The sequence below is a fragment of the Fukomys damarensis genome, unplaced genomic scaffold, assembly GCF_012274545.1.
Source record: "Fukomys damarensis isolate Sample0158 unplaced genomic scaffold, DMR_v1.0_HiC HiC_scaffold_13, whole genome shotgun sequence".
In the NCBI taxonomy this organism is placed as follows: domain Eukaryota; kingdom Metazoa; phylum Chordata; class Mammalia; order Rodentia; family Bathyergidae; genus Fukomys; species Fukomys damarensis.
The window spans coordinates 27,794,578-27,821,323 of record NW_022900925.1 but is presented as its reverse complement, the minus strand read 5'-3'; the positions used below and the strand labels follow the sequence as shown (position 1 = coordinate 27,821,323).

General features: G+C 47.4%; 1 protein-coding gene across 5 annotated transcripts in view; it reads right to left on the bottom strand.

Moving 5' to 3' along the window:
- Ccdc182 (coiled-coil domain containing 182) overlaps positions 1 to 26,702 on the bottom strand; it is a 66,321-nt gene extending 39,619 nt beyond the window's left edge. The window contains exons 1-5 of one of the 5 annotated variants that reach the window (XM_033762956.1): positions 24,001 to 24,037; positions 23,336 to 23,500; positions 12,988 to 13,091; positions 9,442 to 9,513; positions 8,963 to 9,074 (exon numbers count right to left, since the gene is read on the bottom strand). The gene's annotated coding sequence lies outside the window, so the exon portion shown is untranslated. Of the gene's footprint in view, positions 1 to 8,962; positions 9,075 to 9,441; positions 9,514 to 12,987; positions 13,092 to 23,335; positions 23,693 to 24,000; positions 24,038 to 26,606 lie in introns of those variants that run through there. The other 4 variants (XM_033762953.1, XM_033762955.1, XM_033762952.1 and 1 more) reach the window with 4 other exon arrangements.
- Between the last annotated feature and the right edge of the window lie 44 nt (positions 26,703 to 26,746).

Sequence of the window (26,746 nt, the reverse complement as noted above, 5' to 3'; positions counted from 1 at the left end):
GAAAGACTGCAGCAACCTGAGAAGGCTGATCAGAGTGTCCCCAGAGCCCCAGGCAAGGGGCAGGGTGCTCCCCAGAAGGGGTGGCTATTTAAAGGACACTTTTTTGCATGAGGGAGCCTGTGAGACTCGTCTTTTAATTGAACTATCCTGTTTATGAAACTAAAAAAGACTGGTTGCTAAACGCATAAGGAAAAAAGGTAAAAGAGAGGCATCCTTAGGACCCCCTTCTGACTTCCTCCCCACCGGCACCTCTCCCCACCCCAAACACCCATCCATCTTGCTTCATTTACCTTTTATGTGTTCAGCCTATCAGAGGGGGAACTCATAAGGCCGTATTTTGGAGTATAATAAACCCCATGTATCATTCCCCCGGATTCTGTAATTACTGACTCATGGCCAATCTTGTTTCTTCTGCACCCCACCCACTTCCTCCTTCCCCACCAATTATTTGGAAGCAAATCCCAAACATTACATCATTTCACACATTACAAGTTCACTATAAATAAATCTAAAAGATCATCCTTTTTTTAAAGCATTGTCACCATACCATATTCATCATCAAACACCCAGGCAGTGTTTAACTTTTCGTGGCTATCTCATAAATTTCAAGTCATTTATTTAAATCAAGATCCAAATAAATTCCTTATAATTATGATTGACTGTTTACGCCTTAAGACAAAGAGCTGAGTCTGTGATGGAGGCCGCGGAAATCCCTCTGGACCTTCCGGATCCTCTTCACCAGCGCCACATGCCCACTCCCACCCCTGTACACTCTGCTGCCAACAGGCAGCTAGTGCCGATATTTCTCAAATGACTGATCCTGCAGCAGGGTGCAGTGGCACAGGCCTGTACTCCCAACACTCTGGGGGATGAGGAGGATCCCAAGTTCAAATCCAGCCTGGGGAACTTAGTGACTCAACAAGGCTCAGTCTCAAACTGAAAAAAATATATATATAAAGAACTGAGGATGTTAGTGCCAAGACCCTGGGTGCATTCCTTAGTCCTGAAAGGAGGAAGAAGAAGAAGAAGAGGAGGAGAGGAAAGAGAGGGAGGGGAGGGAAGCAGCACAGGTGCTTTGTTCTGAGAATGTCATACTTTCCCTTGGGCAACAACAGCAACAACCGATGAAGCTGAGAGTAGAGATCCAGTTCCTTTGGTTCAAGGCATTAAACTCTGCCATCTAATTTACACCCCAGAGCTGCACGTGGGATCCGGCTGAACCTGGGGTCTGCAATCTGACTTTTTCCACCTCCCCACCAAGCCTCTCCCTGAGAGCGGTTCCTCTGTAAGACTCTAAGAATCTCTTGTACCAGAATCCTCCACCCAGGCTCTTCTTTTGATAGAATCCAACTTTAAAACAAAATCCAAATACCACCTAAAGTACCCTCCATTTACCGCTTCAAATACCATTCAAAATAGATCCCTCCCCAAACTCCAGCCACACTGTTATCCTCTACCCTCCAAACTCCAAAAACTGCGGTGATGAAAATTCCAACAACTTTGTATTTGAATGTCCATGCTTGCATTCAAAGAGTAGCAGGTTTATTGACTTAAAATTTGAATTCACAGCAGGAGCCCCACTTGCCTGTTTAAAGTAAAATTCCAAAATTTTACCCCAAAATTGACCTGAGCAAGTTTCCAGAAAAAATGTATCCCAATAATTGCGATTTTACAGATCTTCTGTGTGGAAGTGGCTTTTTCCCAGGGCCCCCTGGTAAGTCTGCACTCTGTGCGTCAGCCCCGAGGGTCAGACGCTGGAGGGAGTTGCCATGGTGACCGTGGGTGCGCGCCCTCCCGAGTGGCTCGGGCTCAAAGGAAAGCCCCCCACCCCCACCCCGTGTGACTGAGACGCAGGGAGCAGAGAAGTAAATGGCATTCTCCCGAGTCAGTCAGGCAGATATTTAACTGGCTTAGCCTCTGAGAGGTGAAAAAAGCTCTCAAAAGCCTCGCGATGCCCAGAGCTGACGCTGCGCCCGCCAGCTGCTGTGTGCAAAGAAGGCGCACGGGTGTAGCGACGCACCAGGCCCAGACCGACACCGACAACGACACACGTACCCGCGGAAGCCCGTCTGCGGGGAGGCGGCTGGGGATGAAGGGCTCTAATTAATTTATTATTGGAGTCACCGGTAGAAAGGAAGGGTCACTACATATGTAAATGACTGTTTTTATCCCAAGATCTAAACCCACTTAACCAAGGAAATGAAAGCTTCTCACTTTTGTTTAATTAGCTCATTTGGATAGATGAAGCCAGGGAGGGACAGAGGCCCGAATGCGGGCACTTGCTCACTGAATCATTCCTCCCCTCTTCTCGCAGAGACCCTGCTGAACCCTCTCCTCCGTCCTTTTGCCCCAAGTTATTAATGTTTGTAATCACAGACGTGGTGTGTGCTCATTATAACAAGCCAAACAGAACAGACTTTGTAAACGGATGCCTCTCCTTCCCTTGCTGCAGTCCTAGTCACATCAGGTAAGCCTAGTGAACACCCTGGATTTAAAGCCTTCCATATTGAGTCTTTCTCTGCGGATCTTTTCATCGTAAGCAGCCATTTCCTGTCGTTCTCCCATCCCCTCACGCGCTATAATGTGGCCCTTGATGCTTGCTTTTTGCTTTTGCTGCTGAACTCAGTGATTATCGTGCTTCGTGGCCAACCTATGTGAATCTAATTCACTCTTCCATACCTCTATAAGATTCATTTAGATGTATATAAATTTATATGTAGTTTACTCAGTAGTCCCCTGTTGATGAAGGGGGGAGGGGAGAGGGAGAGAACTGTATATTGATGCTATTATTGTCATCATTTCTATAGAATACATTCCCAAAATTGGGGTTGCTGGACTAAAAGATGAGTTCCTTTTTATTCTAATAGTCACCTTGAGACCGTTTTTCCCCAAAGGGTTTAGCAATCCACATACCCACCAGCAATGTCTGAGAGTCCCTGTTTACCCCCCTAACACACATACACACATACACACTTGTGTGCACACACACACATGCTTGTACACTCAACAACACTAGATGCTGTCAGTCTTTAATTTCTGCGAATCAGATGAGAATGGACTCGTTTTTGTTTTATTTCACATTTCCCTGACTATGCAAAGTTGAGTGTCTTTCCTGTGCTTATCAGCCATAAAATGTTTGTTCATGTTAGCCTTTCATGGTAGGGTATGCCTATAATCCCAACATTCTGGGAGGATGAAGCAGTAGGATGGCAAGTTGCTGCCCAACCTGGAAATTGTATTTTATTTATTTATTTATTTACTTATAATTTTTTTGTTTTGTTTTGTTTTTTGAGACAGGGTCTCACTATGTAGTTGAGGCTAACCTGGAACTCACTATGTAGCCCAGGGTGGTCACAAACTCACAGCAATCCTCCTGCCTCAGCCTCCTGAGTGCTGGGATTACAGGCGTGTGCCACCACGACCGGCTCAGCCTGGGAAATTTAGTGACTTAGCAAGACCCTGTCTCAAAATGAAAAATAAAAAGGGCTGGGATGCAGCTTAGTGCAAAGGCCCTAGGTTCAATCCCAAGAACTGAAAAAAAAAAAAAAAATTATGTCCTTTGTCCGTTTTTTTCCTTACAGATTATATACTATGGATATTTTTGTCTGTCATATTTTTATCATTAGTCTTTTGAGTTAGTGAGACTTCATCATTTTGTCCCTTCCCTGCCAGCTTCTCTTGTGAATATCAATCAGCCTTCATCCTTCCTCATCTTTTCCAACTTAATGGGAAAAGATGTGAAACTAGGAAAAAAGCACATCATCACTACAGAACAGAGAAGAGGCAAAAGTAACCAGAACGGAGGTTTTGTGCTGGGGGGGTTGGGAAAGCCCAGGGGGATGGCACTGAGCATCTATGATACTCTGTGTCCCCCTCCAGATCAATTGTTGTATTCTGGTAGGAGCACTTAGCATGAGATGTGCGCTCATAACACGTTTTTAAGTGCACAATACATTTGTTATGACTATGGATGTAATGCTGTACAGCAACTCTTCAGAGCGCGTCTGTTGTGCCTGACCTATAATACTCCTATCAGGTGGAGAGAGAGGAGAGGAGCGGCGCTTTTCCAGTATTCACTCTCTTTCTCTGCTTTAAACGGGTTTCCTCCTTGGAAGAGAGCCCTTCTCCACAGCCCTTTATCTAGCTGACTCCTCCTCAGCCTTCAAAACTCAGCTCACACATCAGAGCCTTAAAGAAGCTCTTTTCCACCTGCCCTGAGCCGACCCAGAGGCCCCTCCTGTACAAGACCTTCCTAGAGGTGCTTCCCATGAACAGGCTCTGGCGCCTTTGGGAGTGCTCTGTTTATTGCAAGGGTGACCTGAGCAAATACAGCAAACTTTTCTTCAGCACCAGTGTGCCAGGTGCTGTGGAAGTGACGGCAGACTTACAACACACCGCCCGCCCACAGGAGCTAGTTGAAACATGAGCGCGGGGGGGAAATCTCAAGACAGTGGCTCATCACAGCACGGAATATTATGTATGGAGACCAGACATGTTCTAAAAGCCCTAGGGTGGTTGCAGGGGGAGCAGGGAAGAGTTGTGGAGGATGTGTGAGCCTGCTCCCATCCAGGTGGGTGGGACTGGGGAGAGCATAAGAAGGAGCAAGGCAGCCCGTGGGGTGGGGGAGGTGCAGTGTGAAATGAAGAGTGGGGCGGTAGATAAAGCGACCAGAGCAGAGGGTCTGCTGGGAAGCAGTGGGAGCCAAGGGGGACAGCACAGAGCTTCCAGAAGAGAACTTCTGGGTTATGTATGAGTGCACGCCACCTCCCCAGATCCCACCAGAAGATGGTGGTGCTCCCACCCGCCATGTTTTTGAAGATGTGCTCATGTGTCTTGCTAATTTTGAGCTCTGGACGATCAGGGTGATCTGGCTGCATATGTAGATTGTCACCGTCTAGACCCGTGAAAGGTAAACAGAGGGAAATGGGGTGATGGAAGAACGTCAGAGTGATGGGCACAGCGTGCAAAGGATCGGGCTTGGAGTGGCAGACTTTGAAGGTGGAGGAAAGTCAGGGATTTAGCTCAGTGGCACTGTACCAGCCTTGCAAGAACAAGGTCCTGAGTTTGAGCCCCCGTGTGCCCCCCAAAAAAAAGTGGAGGAAAGAGGCCACCAGCCAACGTATGGGGGGGTTTGCTCTCTGGGAGCAGGAAAAGGCGGGGAAATAGATTTCCCCCTACAGCCTCCAGGAAGAACACAGCTCTGACAACATCTTGATTTTTAGCCCAGCAAGCCCATTTTCGGACTCCTGACCTATGCAACTGTAGGGTAATAAATGTATATTGTTCAAGTCACTAAATCAGAGGTAGCATGTTTACAATGTTTACAACAGCAGTTGGAAGCTAACATCGGTGGGACCTCCGTTTCACACGCGTGTGCACCCACATGGCACTGGCTCCAGCTATGGAGGGGCCTACTCACTCAATGCCTGTTTAATGAAATTACATAATGAGTTCCTAGGGTCTCAATATGCCTCCCTGACAACAAAAACCAAGTCCCAGCTGTCTCCATGGGCTCCAAGTCAGCTTGTTCTTTAGCTCAGCCCTTGCTTTTGCAAATATAAACAACACCAGTGCAAACATCTTCCATTTTCGAAGCAATTTGCTTTTCAAGGATAATGCCTTGCACCGGTCTTATTTTCCCCAGCATCTGCACTCACTTCCACTCAATACAAGTAGCCCACGCCCACCTCGCTCTCAGCCTCCGGCACCTTAAACTTGCTCCTGACCCAATATCAACTGTGTAAATTCTGGCCACTCCCAGAAGAAGCAGGGCCGCCCCCAAGGAGCAGAAATCCTGGCCATTGTGCCAATTCAAGCAGGAACAATTTGCCACGGCTGCAAGGAATATTCCTTAGGGCCAATGCCAGTCCAGGAGGAAAGGACCTGACACATCCCTGGCTTATTTTATCAGCAGCTGCAGTGAGAGAGGTTTTTATTTAAAGAATTATAAGAGATGATCTGCCTGTGTTTCGGAAGCTGGTAATTTTCCAGTGTTTCCAAATAGGTAGCCTGGGAATTGTCACTGACCCAGAGGGAAAAGCTGGTTTATTTAAAGGTCTAATTTTTTTTTTTCTTTTTGGCAATATAGCAGTGGGGGGTTTTTTGGGTTTGTTTTTTTTTGTTGTTGTTGGAGTTTTGGGGTTTTGTTTGGTTTCAGTTCTGTTTTTAATGAGTCCCTTGTTGACTGTGCTAATAAGAGCATCCTACAAGCAAGAACACGATCAGTAATGATCCCACCTGCTTCCAGTCTACAGGACAGAGACAGACCTAAGGCTTTAGCTTCCCTTAGGACTCTTCCTGTTTTCAAGAAAGAGCAAGAAAATATGTAACAGCTTTGCTTGCCTCTGCTTCCTCACTCAAAAAAAAAAGTCTCATGCTTTGGTATGGGGGATGCTGTTCAAGCCGGGAGAGGTGGGCAGATGGGAGCCGGGGCTACAGGGCTCTTGGAAGAGTCTGGAAGCACTGTCCCAGAGGCTTCTGGGAGACAGGCCATCACTGTTCCAGGCTGTATAGTCTTTGGAGTCTGGTGACCTTTCCCTTTCCTCTTCTCTTTCCTCCCTCTTCTCCCCTCTGAGTCTGATGCTTCCATGGGAAATAGGGCCAATAAAGTCTAGCCCTTAAGACAGAGAAACATTTTTCTGCACCCAGACAGTCTGGGACTCTGACAGGAATTCTGACAGGCCTAAAGGTCACTGTTTGCCTGCATATGTTTGATCTAAAGAACTGAAAAAGCCGTTGGATTTTGGAGATCTTCACTGTAGTCCTGGCTCTTTCGAACATCCCTCTGTGACTTGGGGCCTGGGCCTCAGACTTTGGCACTGTGAAATGGCAGAACAATCCTGCTTCCCAGGGAGTATGCACTGCCTGTGCCTCAGGGAAAAAGAGCCACAAATATTTATAAATCTGTCTCTGAGGTGGCAGCTCAAACAGCTGACAGAGCAAAGCCTGACCCAGTCCAGGCCCCAGGCCCCAGACCCTCCACGAGGCCTGCTTTCTCCCCCAGCCTCCCACCCCAACAGGGACAGGGCAGGGCAGGCCTCCCACCTCCCGGTGGGGCCCCAGGTGACTCCTCTGCCCATGAATTTCCTTTGGCACTTTGAGACTCCCTCCCGAGGCTTCATAAGACCGCAGCAGGAAATGAAGAACATATTTTTAAATCAGAAGGGGAAGCGATGTCTTTGTGTCAGATAAGTGGCCTGGATCCAGGGCTGAGAGACTGTGGTGCATTTCTCCTCGCAGACAGCAGGTGCTCTTCGAGATGTGGTTATGGCAACAAAATAAATGATGGATAATTGCTTTTGTGACAACTTGCCAATTAAATTAGACTCAGCAGAATAACATAATGACAATTTGTTATGCTCCGGTGGGCACTAACATACCAATCATAATTAAATGCTATGACTGAAATAGAATAGTGCTCAACGCAGGAATATATAACCCCAATTCCCTCTCCGTGAAACATTATAGGTTGAGGCTTGATTTTAATTTCGGGAAGATAATGGCATTAGCGCATATCCGAGTGGGTTTGTGGAGAGGCCTGTGGTGAGAGGAGATGAGCCCGAGAGAAGAGGAAACCTAAAGAGGAAACGCCCTGAGGGGTGAACAGCAAGGTTGTGGGAAGAGCTGAGGAGCCCTGTTGTGGAAACAGAGCTTGCTGGGATGCGGCTGAGCCTGGTTTTCTCCTCAGAGCTTGGGAGGAAGAGGAGGAGCCTTGGCCAACGGCCTCCACAGTAGCAGGGACTGTGCTGTGGCAGTTCTAAGGCCCCGTGTCTCTGCATGATAAAAAGGAGCTTAAGTCTACTTTTGCCAGGCTTATGCTGAGTCCTCTTCACCTAGAGAGCATTTTCTCATTACAACCCTTACCTCAAGTGAGGAACCAGCAGCTTCAAAGACGTGGGGCATAATCACAGCTGCTCAGTGCAAGCCCAGAGTGTCTGCCTCAGAACCACTTCCTCTGCGTTTCTACCAAGCCCTTCCCTCCACACCCTTGGTGGCTGCATGAAGCGGTTATGTCAGTGAACATCTGGGAAGGAAACGTGGTGTGGAAGCACAGTAGAGGTAGCAAAAGAAACAAGTAAAAGTGAAATGCCTGCTAGGTTTGCAGACATTCCTCCTTCCTTAACCCCACCCTCCCAGCTCACACCTGACTGGGCCAGGAGAGAACAGTTGGTCCAAGGAGGGCTAATCAAAATTTTCCTCTGGAAACTATGACTGAGCTGCTAGGCCAATCCATAAAAGAGTCATAAATGTGCATTGATTTATAAGAGCTTCTCTATATTCTAATGCACACACAGTGAGCAAAGCACATAAAGGTTACAAGTCAACTGTCAAAAACTTCACTGGATATTCTAAGTATCGATTGTGTATTCAAACTTTAATATCTTCCCTGATATATTAATCTCAAATGAGTCCACAAGAGACCAGAGGTGAGTCCTTTTAAACCAACTAACAAAGCCGGGCGTGGTAGTGCACGCCTGTCTGGGAGGCTGAGGCAGGAGGATCGCTGTGAGTTGGAGACCAGCCTGGACTTCATAGTGAGTTCCAGGTCAGTCTCAACTACATAGTGAGACCCTGTCTCAAAAAAAAAAAAAAAAAAAAAGAAAGAAAGAAAGAAAGACAAACCAACTAACAATCATTCTGTTTTCTGTTTTTAGAGTTTAGAAAGGGGTTCTATTCAGATACAAGGCATCATTGAGGTTTCTTACTTTTTCTCTTAACTGAGGGCTGGGGATGTAGCTCAATGGTAGAGCACTTGCCTAGAATGACTGAGGCCTTCAGTTCAGTCCCCCGCACCACAAACCAAATCATCTAATACCAATGCATTTAAAACAAAAACTCACTAGGGCCGGGGATTTAGCTCAGTGGTTCGGTGGCCTGCCTCGCAAGCAAAAGGACCTGAGTTTGATCCCCGGTACCACAAAAAAAAGAAAAGAAAGAAAGAAATTTTAAAACAAAAACTCACCCTTCTCAGTCCCAGCCTCTGTGATGACCACCGACATCAACTTGGTGTGTATCTCCTGAGCCTTTCTTCTTCTGCCTGCATCGCCTTGATACGTGAAGGCAGATCTGGTGTTCTAAGGGTAAAATAAGAAGGTATTTGAGGTTTACTTCAGAATAAACCATGGTAGGAAAAGCAAAAAGTGGGATGGAAAAAGAATACTCAAAAGTTGAAAGTTATTACAACCAAGAGATGAGAATTTAGAGGTTCATTACACTATACTTTTTTTTTTCTTTTCTTTTTGGTTCTGGGGGAGTCAAACTCATGGCCTCATGCATGCTAGGCAACTGCTCTACATTCTGGCCCAATACCTTTTATTTTTACTTTTACATGTTTAAATCTTTCTATAATAATGTTTAAACACTGTTTTACTCATATTAACTTTAAAAAATGGACTTTTGAGTTATATATTATACATGAATTTGTTTTTTTTGAACTAGTACCTTGACTGGGGGTGTAGCTCAGGAGTAGGGTGCTTGCTTAACATGTGTAAGTTCCTGGATTCAGTCCCAGCACTGTGAGAAATAAATACATAAAGAGGTTGTTATATCTCTTCTCTCTTGAAAAAAGAATTATGCATAATAAAATCCTAAAAGTACTAATTTCTGGAACAAAAAGTAAATGTATTTTTTGTTTGTTTGTTTTGGTTTTGGAGGGTTTTTGTTTTTGGTCTTTTTTTTCTGGTTTTTGAGATGGGGTCTTGCTACGTAGCTCAGGCTAGCCTTGAACTCACTATTAGCCCAGGCTGGCTTTGAACTCATGGCAATCCTCCTATCTCAGCTTCCACTCAACAATAAATGTGTTTTAAATTTGTCTGCAATTGCCAAGTTTCTTTCAAAAATATTACAGGATATGTGTGTATATATGTGTGTGTGTGTGTGTGTGTGTATTATTATATGATGTTTTAAAAATCTGTATCTTTCCAAACTCTGAGTATTAGCAATCTCTTTGATTTTTGTCAATTTTGATGAGGAAAGTGTATCTTATTTTATTTTTATTTATGTTGTTTTAATGATTGCTAAGATTGAATATGGTTTCATGGCTTATATACCACAAGATGTCCTTTTTCTTTGATGAGTTGCTAGTTTATCATAGTGGCTCATTTATTGATAATATTTCTTTTTAATTACTTGTATATGACAGATGTTAACTTTCTATCAAGTATGTATGTTTAAAATATTTTCTTTCGCTCTTTAACTTTTAATTGTGGTATTTTTGTTTTTGTTGTTTTGAGACAGTGTCTTGCTATGTAGTTCAGACTGACCTTGAACTTACTATGTAGCAGGCTGGCCTCAAATTTATGGCAATCCTCCTGCCTGAGCCTCCCGAGTTCTGGGTTTATACATGTGCACCATCACACCTGGCTTGATTGTGATATTTTCCACCATACATAAATTGTCATTGTTTGTTTATGCAGTCAGAATTGTCATTTTTTTTTCCTTATGGGTTTTGTGTCATGCTCAAAGAGGTCCTAATATTTTTATAGTTTTAATTTTAATTTTTAGATCCTCAATATATATGGGATATATTTGGGGTATGGTGCCATACAGAAAACCAGATTTAACTTTCCCTGAAATTTCACAACCTATTCCTAATAGTGTTTATGTAATAGTTCATCCTTAACTCACTGATGTAAGCTACTATTTTTGTCATATACTTAGTACCCAAACACATGGGTTTGATTTTTTTCCTAAAGTCCCTGTTCTACTCCCCTAATACAATTGCGTACTTACATCACACGGCTTTAATTGTTATTGCCTTGTAACACATTTAACAGCTAATCGATAACATCACATCTTTATATTTCAGTTTTATTGCCAATTCTCATATATTTATTCTTCCAGTTGAACTTTAATGATACATTGTTAAGCTAAACTAAAAACTGCAACAGGATCTGATTAGATTTGCTTTGATTTTATATATTAGGTTGGAAAGGATGGTCCAGGAGTCTTTGGATGAAAAAGGAGAAACAAAAATGCTCAAAGATATCCATACATGCCCCGAATTCCATGGCTGGAATCCAACATGCTCAGGGACGGGTCCAGGAATGAGCCTGCACCGTGCCCACAGCCCATTCTGCTCAGCCTGCTCGGTATTTAGCTCCTGAGTTTTCTTTCTGTTGGGTTCCAACTCTGATTCCAATTAGCCAGTAAGCTGTTCTCTGTCCTTCCAGACACCTCTTGCTCTATGATGCATTCATTCCTCTATGCATCATATGCAGGTCGACCTTGCATTTCCAGTCTGATCCCACCCAATGAAGCCAACCAGTAGGGTCAGAGTTGGACAATGTCATTGATGTCATGGTAACAGGGAAACTTGGGACGCTTATGATGCAGACTTTCCCCTCTTTTGACTTTACTTCTATAACACAGAAAATGAGGAAATGACTATGGCTTAGATAAATCATCACAGATTAATTGGTAGGTTAGGAAACCAGTTTTGATTTTTTTTTTTTTTTTTAGCAGTAATATCAGGTAATACCTTTCCCTCGCATTCATCCTACCCTGATCCCTGCAAAGAAGTAAGAAAGAAATATTCTAGGACTGTGTTGTCCAAGAGTCCACCAATTCCAGGTCTCACAGTGACCAGAGAGTTTATTGGGGTCAGCCTGAATTTTCTACCAATTCCCGATATTCAGTTTCCACAGGTGTTTGACACGGGCAGGACGAGGGTGAACCAAGAGCCAAATCTGCACTCCTGCGACCCTGAAAGTGAGTGACACCTTGCCCCTGTGCTCCTGTGTCTCACTTGCCTTACCTTCGGCCCAGCCCTCACACTGCAACCTGGGCAATGGAGGCCATGGTGTCTCACAGCGATTATGCCTCTTTGGGAATCACCAGCCACAGGGAACTGCCCTTACCCAAATTATACTTTTTCTAGAAGCAGCCTATGAACAAGGACTGGCTGAGGTACTAACTGCACAGCCTCACAGCTCGGAGAGCTGTGGAAGGGCTCAGAGAGCCCTATGTACAGCCTCATGCCCCACCAAACAGAGAGCACGATGCTTGGTAGGCCCAAGTGGCTTCTGGCAGCCTCACAGTGCACATTTCAGTATATGACCTAGTCCATTTACTGAAAACACAGAAAGCTGCACCTATGACCGAGACTCAGAGCAGGAAAGGTCTCCACAGCAGGGTGAGGCTGTGAAACAGCAGCCCTGTGTCTCGAGCTGCTGGACTCGGCAGGCTCTATGGAACCACAGCTATCTGGAGAAGGAAAAGGCACCACTTGGAGTAACCAGCAAACGCCAGTAGAATAACACTATAGGTTCCTGGGGTCTTAAAGCAAGGCACACAGTCTTCGGGAAATACTATATGCCAGTGGCAAAGCCAGCCCAGAAGGCTCTTGGGCCATGGTAGCACGAAGCTTCTAATGGGCACCATGACCTGATGACTGGAGATGCCCGTTGTAAACTGGTTCTTCCGGTTACCAGACAGGGAGATCTTATGGCAGGGAAAGACTATAATGAGACCAAGCCTCATATTAGAAACGAGACAGGTGAGGCTTCTTTTCAGTGGCTGCAGCCCCTGAGCAGAAAGGAGCCTGTCTTTGATCAAAGGAGTGGTCCGGCTGCTCACTCAACAAAGGAAAGGGTTGCTTTGTATTGACTTTTGGGCTGGGCTGATCTGGTAACTTTCCATTAGTCACAGGCAGAGTTTCAAAAGATGCTTATCCTCTTGTGCACAAACATCCCCGCCTTATACTTGGGCTAAGGGCTGAGAACTTATTCAGGAACTGCTGAGTTATTCTTCCAGCTACCATCCTCACCTTTCTTTTTTAAAATTTTTTTTCAGGGCTTTTGTACTGAGCCAAATCCCCCACCCTTTTTATGTTTATTTTGAGAAGGGATCTCTCTAAATTTCTAAATTGCACAAGCTGGGCTTGAACTTGTAATCCTCCTGCCTCAATCTCTCAGAATGCTGGGATCACAGGTGTGTGCCACCACATCTGGCACAGGATGGGCATCTGATTGATGTAACGCTACTGACCTTATGATTGGGCTGTAGGCCCTTCATTGCTTGAGGTCTTGAGGAAACACAGGGATGGAGTAGATGAAACACACCTCCACAACAGGTAACAGGCCAAGCGAACCCTGTATCATCAGACGAAACATTTTTTTTTTTTAATGATCAACATGTCTACATGGAGAGCCAAGTAGAATCTGCCCCAAGAATTAAGGCAGCAAAAGGAACAGATACAATATAAAAACAGAGATGTCAAGGCTTTTATGCCATTTTGGTCATATACCAGGCATTTATAGGCTCAAGTCCTTTAGCAAAAAATTCCTGCAAAATAAGATTGGACTATTATCGTAACCCACAGAGAAGCTTGTGTGTTGCTCATATAACCTCCAAAATCAATGATCTTTAAGTTAAATAAGAGCTAGTGATGTTAGAAGGCTTATTATAGTTTACTTTTTTTTTTCTCAGTAACGCTTTTGCTCTGAACAGGTAAATTGTGAGGCCCAGAGTTGATTTGCCTTCTGTCCCCTTGCTGTGGTTCCTGTCTCAGGTCCAGTCCTCTAAGTCCCACAGGCAGGTAATCCCAGCAGAAGTCCCTCACGAGATGGAAGAGGTGCATTTGGGTCAGCACAGGGAAGCCACGTAAACAGGTAGCCCAACTCCAGTGTTACATAGCAGGGTCATCACAGCTCACACCGATGGCTCCATGTGGGTCCCCTGTGGCCATGACAGAAGAAAAAGGCCCAGCTATGTGCACAGATGGGTCAGCTCAGTGCATCCACGCAAGCCAGGCCTGCTGACGCTCGGGGCAGGCAGGGTCCAGTGTGCCTGGCATGCAGATGGTCCTCTGGGGTGCTTCTTGACCTTCTTGTGTGCAGTTTAATGATGACTGGGCAAGGACCACAGCCAAGGCTCACAGAGAACTAGTATCCCCAGGAAGGGCAGTCCGGGTCATCCTCCAAGCAAGCCTCTTAGACCAGCAATGATGTCCTTGGAGAGCAAGAAAGACCTGGGGCAAGTGGTGCACAGGGGCGCAATGAACTAGAGGCTTGAGATCATGCAGCGTCGGGGACTGAACTCTGTCCCATAACGCAGGAAATCAAACCAATGTCAGTCCTGGCCATACCATCCGGACTGAGGCCAATTCACAGTGAGAAGTCAGTGGATCTGGGCAGCTGGAAGGCTGGTCCAGGTGGAAACTGTCCACTGCATGGCCATCTGTCAGCCACTGGAGATTCCTTCCTCGATGGAAAGAAACTGCTTTACCCAGACTACCGCCTCTCCTAGTGGGTGGTGCAGCTGGTCAGTGACTAGCTGATGAAGCTGGGCGTGGTTGGCACACACCTGTAATCCCAGCACTTTAGAAGGCTGAGGCAGAAGGATGTCAAGTTTGAGTCCTGCCTGGACAATTTAGGAAGACCCTGTCTCAAAATAAAAAAAATAATAATAATTTTAAAGGATCAGGGATGTAGCTCAGTGCAGAGGCCCAGGATTCAATCCCTAGATAGATGGATAGATAGATAGCAGACAGATGGATGATGGCTAGCTGGCTGAGGGGGGATGCAAAAGTCCAGAACTCATAGTTTAGGACAGCTCTGCAAGGCTGTCCCAGCTCCTGAGCGCCGTGTGGCATCAGCTGAGGTCTCCAAGCTCATTAACCGGCGGCCTCTCCTTCTGTCTTTCTTAGTCCCCTGCTCCCTGGACACATCTCCCAAGAGCACTCTCATTCATGTTCTGCCGTCGGCTCTCAACTCTGCAACTCTGTTTCCAGGGAGCCCAGCCTCAGGACTCACTATCAGGGACCCAAATGATGCTCACTCTGTCCCTTGGCTCAAGGGGTCCCAAGAGCTGCACAGCAGTCCGCTCACTCAGCAGTTGAGCCTTGCAGGGACCTTCGGGTTGGCTCTTTCCAACCTGTCCCACACTCGGCTTCTTCCTCTCCTGTGCCCTTCATCCCCATTCGGAGCCACATGAGAGGGGAGAATTTTAAACAATAATAGTAAAGCCTTCAGGAAGACAAGGACAAACCTGGGGACCTCTGCTTGGTAACAGGACCAAGCTTGTCCTTCTAAAATGTTGGGGAAGGGCTATTAGCATTTATGAGGTCCATAAGGGATTCAGTGTAGTATAAAAGTATTTTTAGGAAACGAGAGAAAAATGTAGAAAACCGGCTGACTGATTGACAGACAACCCAATTTTTAATCTGGACACCTTTAATAAATTCTGCAATGCAGGATTATCCATCTTATCTCACCTGGATTTCTACCCTTCACAAGGAGATGGCCTTGATTTCAGAGGCTAGAATAAGTGGGTTCTTTATCAAAAGTCTCCCTGTAACTTCCCAAGCCCAGTAGCTCTGAGTCTGTCCCCAGGAGCCAAATTTGATCAACTTGCCACAGTAAGAGTTTTTTTCTGACTAGGTACACGCAGGAAATCAGCTGCTTTTTATGAGGCCTTTCTGGATTTAAATGTAAGTGAAATGCAAATGCCAATTTCATGCACATAAAGTCATGCCAGCTGTTGTTCCAAGAGCTGAAGTCTCAATGCCAGGTCTCCTGTGCTGACAGAGTGCTACGTTTTGAACATCCAGGAGCTCATCTGCTCCTTGAAGCTGGGACAGGGCTACATCATCCTCATGTAGCAGAGGAGCAAACCAAGGCCTGCAGAAGTTAAGGAACTTGCCCAAGATTCCAAAGTGTAGAGTCACAGCTGGGCCCCAGTCTGCCTGATGTAGGGCCCATATTCGTAACTACAATACTTTGCTCCAGGATCCAAAGGATTTCCAGCTGTGTCTTCTTTTTTGGTACCAGGAATCGAATCCAGGTCTTTGAGCTTGTGAGGCAGGTGGTGGAACCACTGAGCTAAATCCCCGGCCCTCCCACTCCTTTTTGTAGGACGAGGGTACAATATATAGTTTATTATATGTTTTTAAGGGTTTGTTTTTTTTTGTTTTTTTTTTTTTTTAGGTTTTTTTTTTTTTTTTTTTTTTTTTTTTTTTGGTACCAGGGGTTACACTCAGGACCTTGCGCTTGCAAGGCAGGTGGCAGTACCACTGAGCTAAATCCCCTACCCATGAGAATTTTTACTGAGTTTGTTTAAAGACATTTCTCCCATATTAATAATATACTTCAAATTATAATTTTTCAAAGAGTCACTAACCAGTCAAAAGGAAATCCTAAGTTTGACTTTCTTTGTTGGCAAGTAACATATTGAGGACAGGACAACCATTAGTGCAGTTTGCCTACTATTGACCCCAGTGAGATTTCCATGCTGATTTCACTGCCCAGAACTATTTCTTCTCTAGGGAGGTAAGATGGGAGGTACAGCACATACTGTGCTGTATATGTGTTCTATCATTACTTTTAAAGATTTTTTTTTTCTACCTGGGCACTCAGAGGCTAAGGCAGGATTGCAAGTTGAAGCCCAACCTGAGCAGTTTAGTGAATTAGCAAGACTTGTCTCAAAATATAAAATAAAAAAGAAGCTGGGAATGTAGCTCAGTATGAAGGCCCTAAATTCAATCCCAAGTACACAAAAAAAGAGAAGGAGAAGGAGAAAAGGAAAGGAAAGAAGAAAGAAAGAAAGGAAAGGAAAGGAAAGGAAAGGAAAGGAAAGGAAAGGAAAGGAAAGGAAAGGAAAGGATAGAGGAAGGAAAGGAAGTTAGTTTCCTGTTCTCTAAAGATATTTTCAAGCTTATATTTGCTAAACATAATAAGCAAGAAGTCATTTATTGTCAGTAGCCAGTGGTTTCAAGGTCTAAAGTCTTTATAGATTTGCTTTTACTCTGTCCTCACTGATTCTTACTCATGGAGTTCACTTTCCTTGTGTGCCTGGTTATGACGATAATAGTCCCATATTCTTAAAATTGTTTATAGGAATATGAGGCTTGATGTAAAAGTATCCCTGCCCATACAAGATCTCTTTCCATACTGTGCTGGACCAAACCAATCTGGGGCTACTGATGCCAAGCCCAAGGCCTGAGAGTTCCTGGCCTGGGCAACCTGGGTGACTGGACTCGCCTGGTCCTCCTGATGACAAGTCCTCCTCTCCTGTCCCTGCCTTCTCTCCCAGCTGGCAGCCGTTCCCCGGGGTTCCTGCCAAGACCAGTCCATACCCTCAAAGCACAGCGACCTCTGCAATTCACTCATCTCTTGTTCCTGTTCTCCCATCCCCTTTACCCAGGTATTTCTTACTGTCATGTCAGCATATCATATAACTGGAGAATTCAAAAAAGTATTTTATGCCACTTTTAAGGGAGAGTTGTGTCCAGATAGTGTAGCCTGCCATTGCTAGAAGTCTCTTCCTCCGAGCTTCTCAACAAATATCACTTCAATCACACTTGAGACCCCAAACACATAGGCACGGAGGGCTACCTAAAGCTTGATTTATGGGTCCTAAAACAAAGTAATTAACTTTGCAACAAATACATCTTTAACTGTGCTTACTGAGATCTGTGGTTCACCCAAGCGGTGCTTTAGGGTCCTTGAGGGAACGGGGGCCTTGGAGTGGGAAGGACAGCAGCTGAGAATCACCCACAACGTCAGGTGCGTGGTTCTGCCAGTAAACAACCGTGCAGCAGACAAGGCCAGCACCTGGCTGGTTTTCTCATGTGCAAGATGAGAAGAAGAAGGACGTTTGCCTCGTACGTTGTCACACGGGGCAGATGAGGTTAAATGATACCCAGAAAGCCCTCAGCACGACGTCAGGCACCTGTTAAGCGTTCAAAAACATCACTACCCCTACGATGGCCATGTCCTCGGTCACACCGCTCACAGTTCTGGTCCGTGAGCGGAGAACCACAACCTCGGTTAAGGATGCCTGGGATAAATCACTCCAGTCCGATGGCGCAGTTGCTGAGGACATCATTCTGCAGGCCTGAAACGCAGGCCTCCAGGACTTTATCTCCCCTCACTCATTCTGTGACCTACAAATTGAAAGGAGGACGATACTTCTGACTGAAGAGGGGCCTGGAGGTCCCCCTACACCATAAACCGTCCCCCTGTAGTGCACGCGGAGTTCTGCTGTTGCGATAAAGCAGAAGCTGTTTGAAAATAAGCAAAAATTCTCTCAGGAAGCCCAATTATATTTTTACATCAAGAATCAAAATGCTGGTGCTGCAGACCTCAGCCTATCATTCACAAACCTTTTATCCTGTAATTAAGCCCGGTCTGCCGCTGGGCTAATTCTTCCCTGAATGACACCACCCTTTGAGCCAGCCCGTGTGTCGGGCGAAGACTTCGCTCTGATGGTCGATTACACGCATGCATCACCGCGGTGAGCTGCCTCCGCAATGATTTACCCATAACACATCACCGGAGTGGGGCGCGCTCCTAATGCATTGTTCAATAAGTCTGTGGTGGCCGAGGGAGGAAGCCACGCACCGCGGCCGAGCAGCTGTCCTGACCCGGCTGGGTCAGAGCACAGGCCCACGCTGGGCTCTCCCTTCCTCGACAAATGTTTATGTGGCGGGAGGGCCTCGTGCCAACGGGCTAAGACATGAAGAGCCGTGACCTTAGGAAAGTCCTATAAATCCAGAGCAGAGAGGTCCCGCCTGCAGCGGCACCCGTTTACCTCCCATGCTCAGTACCTGCATTTTCTTCAAGCGCTTGCTGCGTAGAAGGTCAGGGCTGCTGTGAAAGGTGCAGCCCGAGCCTGCCCACAGACAGCCCTGCGGTTAAAAGCTTACACTCTGTCATCCCAGCATTCTGAGAGGCGGAGGCAAGAGGATTAATCCGTCTTCTCAATCTTACGATGTACATGGCACCATTAGCCCCATTTTATAAGTGAAGAAACTGAGGCACAGAAGAGTGAAGCAATTTATCTAAAGTCACAGAACTAGGAAGTGGCAGAACCAGAGTTTGAGCCAAGGGAGTCTGGGCCCAGGACTGTGCTCTTAACCCTACAGAGACATGTGTCCTGTCGTACACGAGAATACTATACAGCTGTGAAAACGGGTTAGCTAGAACTACATATGACAACACTGGCAAGTTTCAAAGGAAAACTCTTTCGTGAAACGATCAAATTACCAAAGAATGCATGTAATAGAAACCAATTTTTATATATGCAGCACAACATTATGTTTGCTATTGTTGCACATTTGTAGAGAAGTTATTTTATAAATGGGAAGGATAAATACTAAAGGTAATGTTTCCACAAGGGTAAGGAAAAGGGTACAAAAGATCAAGGATGAACAGACAGAGGGCTCATTTGTAGTTGTTAAATTTTATGGCTTAAGCCAGGTTACGAGCATGTGGACATTTATTGTAATTTTTGTATGCCTGAGAACATATATACACCAGACCTGTCCATGGCTGTAGATCTAGCTGTTTTTCCTCACAGCCAAAGGTGGATGGGAAACAAGCCAACTTTACTAAGGCCCTGAAAATGAGCTTTCCAGTTGCTCCAATGCAGCACAGGGTGCCCTGAGCTAAGATGTGACAGAAACTTCTCCCATGCATCTCCACTGAAGGAGAAATGGGTAGTGACATTCCTCAGGAAAAAACCCCAAGGTGAGCACCACACCACCGTCTCTGGCATCTGGCACTGTCTGCCTCCGCCTCGGCCTCAGAGCAGGACCTGCTCTACTGCCCACATCCGGGCATCTCCAGAGGGCACAGGCGCCATGCAGCAGGCATGGGGCAGGCAGGTCCCGGGCAGGCCCCTTACACACTCCTGGCCCTGGCTCTGGCTCCAGATGTGAGGGAACCCAAGTTTGCTCCCAGGGCTGCCATGACAAACTGCCCCACACTGAATGGCTTGCCACAGAAATGTATTCCAGAGTTCTGGAAGCCAGCAGCAAAGGTCGGATTTGAATTCAGGTCTCTCCACTCCATCCTTGCCCTCCCGAGTCCTAGTTTCTCCCCAGGCTTCCTTTTCCTGCAGTTCTCTGATGGGGTTGTGATGTGGGCGTGGCTCTGGAGAAGGTCCTGCCCTGCCTCTGCCAGCTTCTGTGGCTCACTGCTGGTCTTCATGTTCCTGTCTTCTGCTGTGTGTCTGCTTCCAAATCTTTCCCTCTGTAAAGACACCCACCCCAATAGGGCTTGGGTCGACTTGTTGTATCAGCAAAGACCGTTTCCAAACAAGGTCATATTCATAGGCACAAGCAATTAGGACTTCAGTATGTCTTTTGGGGATACAGTTCAGCCCAAAACAGTCTTTTATTTTAGCTGTTTTCTTCCCCTCACTACTGGAGATTGAACCCAAGGCCTTCATAAGAGCTACATCTCCAACCTTATTTATTTATTTATTTATTTTTTTTTTTTGAGACAAGATCTCTCTAAGACACTAAATTGCCCAGGATGGGCTTACCCTCGAGATCCTCCTGCCTCGGCCTCCCAGTGTGCTGGGATTGCAGGCATGGGCTGCCACACACAGTTCTAAAACGGTCTTAGTGTGGGACACAGAGGAACTAAAATGAGAACACACCACGCTGGAAAGAAGGGAGAATGAAAAAAATCCACAAACCCAAATCCATCCTAGCGGGAAGCCAACAGATTGACTGTAGTTAGTAGGGCAGGAAAGGTGGCACAAGATGATTGGTTGGTGAAGGCAACCACGAGGAGCTCTGTGCACAGAAAGGGTTAAAAACTGCTGGCATAGGAACAGGGCCGCAGTGGGAAAGAGTGAGGATTTGTTCTGAGGGTTGAGAGGAAATCAAGGAATCAGAAGGGGGACTGAGTGTCAGGTAATACTTGAGAACAACTGTTAATTACCTTGCTGTTAGGTCTGAGCATGGTGTGTGTTAGTGGAAGAAAGACTCATAGTTTTCAGAGATGCTGGTTGACCCCCTTGGGTGGAAAAGGCCAAGTCTGCAGTTGCTGTACAATATTTCTTCTTTTTTTTTTTTCTTTTTGGTATTTTGAGACAGGGTCTTGCTATGAAGTTCAGACTGGCCTTGAACCTTGAACTCACTATGTAGCCCAGGCTGGCCTTGAACTTGTGGCAATCCTCCTGCCTCAGCCTCCTGAGTGCTCAGATTACAGGCATGGGCCACCACTCTGGGCCAAAGGAACTACTTTTAAATGTCATTAAGAAACAGCAGTACACCTAGTTCACATCATTGTATTTTGTTTTGTTTTTGCCTGTGAGTCACTGGGTTCTCATACATAAAAAAATCTTGATCGTACCCTGAAAGTTTTATTCTCTTCAACATGAATATAAAGTCCATTCGCATCCTTCAGATCTTCAGGGAGGTCCTTTGGGGTTTGGCAATGCGTAAGCCAGTCAAACAATAAACATCCGTCATCTCCCTGTCATTAATATGAATTATAAGTGGCGGATGGTTCAGAGGACCTAGGTCCTGCAGATGAGATTTTCCTAAATGTAAACTTCCTAGACTGCAGGTGTTCAAATGGGCTCTTGTAAGAAGCCCGTCTCGCATCGGCCTGGTCTCGGCCCCTGCCTCGGAGTCCCCTTCTCTTCTCCACACCCCAAGTGGGAGGCTTCCGGGTGGGCCGGACTGCTCAAGACAAGCGCTACCACTCAGGCCTTAAACTGGGACTGCTGAGGGTGGAGGCCGCTGCCTCTTGCTGTGACCTCGGGGGGCTTGTGAAAGTGGCTGGGCAGGGAAGCCGGGAGGCTTGGAGACTGTCCCCAGGCTCTACTGTGACAGTGGAAACCCTACCCCAGTCAGGAGAGGTGGCGAGGCAAGACCCTTATCCCCAATTCCACACCTCGTGGGCTGAAGCCCAAGGAGCCAATGCTGCATACATGGCAGACAGAGGAGCTGCGGCTGGCTGGGCTGTGAGGATGTCGAGCCACAGGGCCACCTCCTCAGGTGGCCGGCTGGGCACTGGTGACTCGTAGTGAAGACAGCCCTGAGCACCCAGGTGTCGGCCTGAGCAGGGACTCACCATCAGCGCTCCTCCCCGCAGACTGCTGTAGTAGGTGTCAGCCCTGGCCAGGGCTCTGCAAATCACTGTCAGCGCCCCGGCATTTCCCTCCCTCGTGTCTTTATTCTGTGTAACTGCTGAAGGCTGGAGTGTTTTCAAAGTTCTGTCACAGCTGGTGTCTTGTTCCGGCGTTGCACCCCAAAATACATTTGGTACCGATTTTATCATCCCCGTGGGAAAGATGAGAAGCCACTCATTTGTTCATCAGTTCACTCAACAAATGCACTTTCAACAATCTGTTCGATTCCACAGGAGGCCGAGGCACGAGGATCACAAGTCTGAGGTCAGCCTGGGGACCTCAGCAAGACCTTGTCTCAAAATAAAAATTTTAAAAGGGCTGGGGGTGCAGCTCAGCACTCCCTAGGTTCAACCCCCACTAGGACCCCCCCAATCTGTTAGGTCCAGATTCTGTGGGGCTGGTGTGGCTTAAAATGGTTAAGTGACTTGTCCCTGGCACACACTAGCCAGCACTAGCATTCAAACCCAGCTCTTTTGACGAAGACTCCAGAGGAAGCCAGAGCGGGGTGGTACCCGACTGTGCTCCTGTGGCTTTCCAGCCACCTGCAGGCCAACTAGGGTGCAATAGAGGAAGAGGGGCCTTCAAGAGCCTCCCCACTCTGCCCACCACTCAGCCCTGGCACCCATGGCCGCCCCACACCCTCACAGGAGGACAGACCTAGGGGAGGGCCAGCAGCTCCCACCCCAACTGCTGGCCGGCTCCAGGCCCCAAGATCGGTGTCTCAGAAGCTGCCCCCTTCTCTTCAGCTGTGGCTCTAGGGAGGGACCTTCCAGACTTAGCTACATAGCAAGATCCTGTCCCAAAGAAAGAGAAAGAAGGGAGAGGAGAGGAGGGGAGGGATAGAGGGGAGCGAAGAGGAAAGGAAGAAAGGGAAGGAAAGGAGGGAGGGAGGGAGGGAAAAGAAAAGACAGAGAAAAGAAACTAATTTCTAGGGTTAGGAGTGGATCTCAGTGGTAGAGCACTTGCCCTGTATGCATGAGGCCCCGGGTTCCAAATCCCAGCACTGCAAAAACAAACACTGACTTTTTTTTGGGGGGGGGCGTTTTTTGAGACAGGGTCTCACTATGTAGTTGAGACTGACCTGGAACTCACTATGGAAAAGAAAAGACAGAGAAAAGAAACTAATTTCTAGGGTTAGGAGTGGATCTCAGTGGTAGAGCACTTGCCCTGTATGCATGAGGCCCCGGGTTCCAAATCCCAGCACTGCAAAAACAAACACTGACTTTTTTTTGGGGGGGGGCGTTTTTTGAGACAGGGTCTCACTATGTAGTTGAGACTGACCTGGAACTCACTATGTAGTCCAGGCTGGGGTCGAACTCACAGCAATCCTCCTGCCTCAGCCTCCCGAGTGCTGGGATTACAGGCATGAGCCACCATGCCCAGCGACAACAAACACTGATTTCTACACACACACATACACTCTAAGAAATAGCTAAACAAAAGCAAGCTTTTCAGTGAAACCTACCAGCATTAGGAAAGTTCCGAGAGTGGACAAGTTCCCAAGATGTTTTTATCTCCTTTGCTCTCTTTGCTTTTCATTTTCTAAACTATTCACTGGCGCATTTATGTGTGCTAAAGGAGTTGCTAAGCGAGCCCTGAGGCAGGGAGAGGGCTCGGAGGGTCCTGATGCCTGGCCGGTGGAAAGAGATGATTGCCCTCTGCGCGCCCAGGTCACAGGCGCTCTCCATCCTGCGGCCCAGAGCCCCAGACGGCCCGGCTGGGACCGCAAAGACAGGAACGGGGCCCAGGGCCCTGTGACCCTCACACACCCGTGAGTAGATGGGCTCAAGCTGTCCACCAACTCCCTAAGGTCACCAGACAAAGCAACAGACGGGCATGGGGTTTTTCCTAGGCTCCGCCCTGCCTGCCTCCTGCCTGAGCTGTTCTGCTGTTCGACACCCCCACCTGTCGCTGTCCTTGACGGGAGGGTCGGGGACACTGCTCCGGGCAGAGTCTCCAGGGGCGCGATGCAGCCCCTGCGCCCTCCCCTGTTCCCATGACACCCGCAGGCCTTTCTCATTTGTCCCCGTGGCCTGTCCCCTCCCATCCCTACTCCATCCCAGTAGCACCCCAGGACTTTAGTTTCCTAAATCTCAGCCTGAACGCTATTTCACAAGGACACTCGCCAACCTTGAAAGGTAGGGTACCCCGAGGCAAGGAAAGGACTGTGAGCGGTTTAAACAGCGCGAGAGCGCAGCGCCACCTAGTGGTGCCGGAGCCGACTGCTTCCCGGCGGTGACATTTCCAGACAATCGATAGCTCATTATGAACCATAATCCCAACTTCATGTTTACTTTTGGAGAAATGCTCAGCAGCAAGGGATGCACATGCACTTTTTTGCATGTGTCCGAGACCCGTGATCCTAAATGCCACTATGACTATTAAAATAGTATCCTACCCGTGAGCAAACAGGAGGAGGCAGAGATTGATTGTGTATCTTTTTCTGTTTAAACTGCTCACCAAAAACAAAGCATCCATTGAAGCCACTGACCTTTCACTAACTGCCGAGAGGAAAATGCTTGATTAATAATAAATAGACCACCACTGATGCTGCTTAGAACCTCTTCTAATTAAAAGAACTGGGCAACTAGAAGGTCAAATGACTGACGTTTATTTTACAGTCCAGGAAAAGTGTCAATCAAGGGCAAAACTACACTTGAGATGCAGTTTTATTGTCAACGGGCAATTCAACGAAAGACTGCCTTTGTCACCTCCCAGGTAGAAGTGGCAGTGGCGGACAGTGGCAACATTTTTAGGGTAGGTAACGCTTGCTTCCTGCCTCCTTCGCCTCCCCTAGTACCCTCCTCATTACAGTGTTGCAGCAATAACCACTTGTCTGCTTCAGAATCTCCACAGAAACGGCTTCAGTGCCGGGCTCACCTCATCGCAGTCGCGCTGGTCACACTGAGCTACCCTAGGAGTGATAGGGAAGCCATTTCTTGTGTTTTCCACAGGAGGGCAGATGCCCTTCCTCTGCCAGCCAAGGTGACCGCAACCAAGCCGCTCACTGAACCTGCCCAGGCTTCCCTGCATGCCTGACAGCCACAGTCACTGCTCAGGAACAGTGGGAAGAAAGAGCCTTGGACGCCCTGCCCGTGCTCACTCCGCCCGCCTCTCCCTGTCCCTGGCGGCGCGGTTCCGGGCTGTTCTTTCCCTCTCGGCACCCCCGGGGTCCCCTGCCCTAACTCACAGGGACTCAACCTGACTCAAAGGCAGGTGTCAGGCTCAGTCACAGCACACAGGTCACCCCTGGGCACTCGGGGAAAATGTTTTCATCCCACCTGAATGCCACTGTTTGTTTTTAATCTGCTGAGTACTTTAGTGTTTATTTTAAAGATTGCATCAGCAGGTGCTTGCGGTACATCATGAGTACATCCATTGCAGGTAGTCGGTACATGTACATGACACATATTTCTTTTTACATCCCCTTCCCCCCTTCCCCTCCCCATTTGAATGTTCTTAAGTAGCAAACCACCCTTTACCTAAAGAGGTGTCATTTCAGCAAAATGCCGACTATTACACAAAACTGCAGAGAACTGAGCTAGTTTTCAAAGACACCGATCAAGGCTCAGGTCTACCCCACCGAAGCAAAGACAAAACCCTATAAACTCTGGTGAATCTAGCACCGCTTAGGCAACCTCAGTATTTGAGGATGATGGGGTGCTGGTTTCTTTTGCTAGCTTTTTCATTTTTCTGCTCTTCAACCAAGAGCACTCGCTCCCCTGGCCAGTGCCTGACATGTTCCTCTCCATCCCCTTGATAAGCTCATTCCTCCTCTGGGCTCCAAAGGTCACCCTGTCTCAAGGGTTCTTGCTCTCTCCGAGTCACAATCCCCTCCAAGAAGGGATGCTCTTTTCCCTGCGCACTTCCCCCTTCCCCAGCTGCTAGCCACGCTTCTGGTCCTCGTTCGGGTTTGTAACCTTGGAATACCTGTCTCCTTTCCCCTCCTGCCCTGCCCAGACCCCCAGCCCCACTCTCGGTATCACTTCTGGGCAAATCCTCCGTTGATGCTGCTTTCCATACATCTCTTCCCCGTGCAAACTTCCCCGTCACAACTAAACTCCTTGGCAGGCGTGGCTGTCAAGGTGGTTGCTGTCTGACCCCACCCTATGTGTTCAAACCTGTTTTCCACGACTTCTCAAGATACTAACTGCCCTGTCCCATGTTACTAGCCGGCACATCTCCAAATGGAAGTCTGCGAGGAGAACGCTGTCACTTTACCGGGCAAGAGGCCCTTCACAAGGCCGTGCCAGTGAAAACTGGAGTTCCCAGAAGCACCCGGATTTCGGACTTGTCTTGCGCCAACTTCACAGTGGCCTGGACACAACTTGGGCTTTCCTGTCTCAGCTCAGCAAAACCCTGGAGGTTCTGCGCTGAAGACGGTTTAATGCTTCAGTGGCTACAGAGTGAGAATGTGCACCCTTGTTATGCTTCTAGTAGGGAAAGAACACTCTTCAACAGGTCAACAGGGTCAGCAGGGACTGGACATGCGATTTGAACAGTGGCAAAGCTTCCAACAGGGCACATCCGAAACAGGCCTTCAGATGCCATTTCCAAGGCCACAGTGGCAGGGAGGGTGCTTCTAGCAGAGCAGAGTGCACACTCGGCCGCGCCCGCCCCGCCAGCTCCTCTTGCTGTAGCTCGGCGCTGATCCCCCACCCTGGACCTGTACCACACATTTGAATCACAGTCCAAAAGGGTTCTTACTCATCTTGCTATTCTTAAGTCACTCTTACCTTCCCAACTTGATTTGAAGCTTTGTTGGGGGCAGTGTTTTCTGAGACAGGGTCTCACTATGAAACTCAGGCTGGCCTTGAATTCACTGTGTAGCCCAAGCTGGCCTCAGACTTGTAGTTCCTCCTCTCTCAGCCTCTGA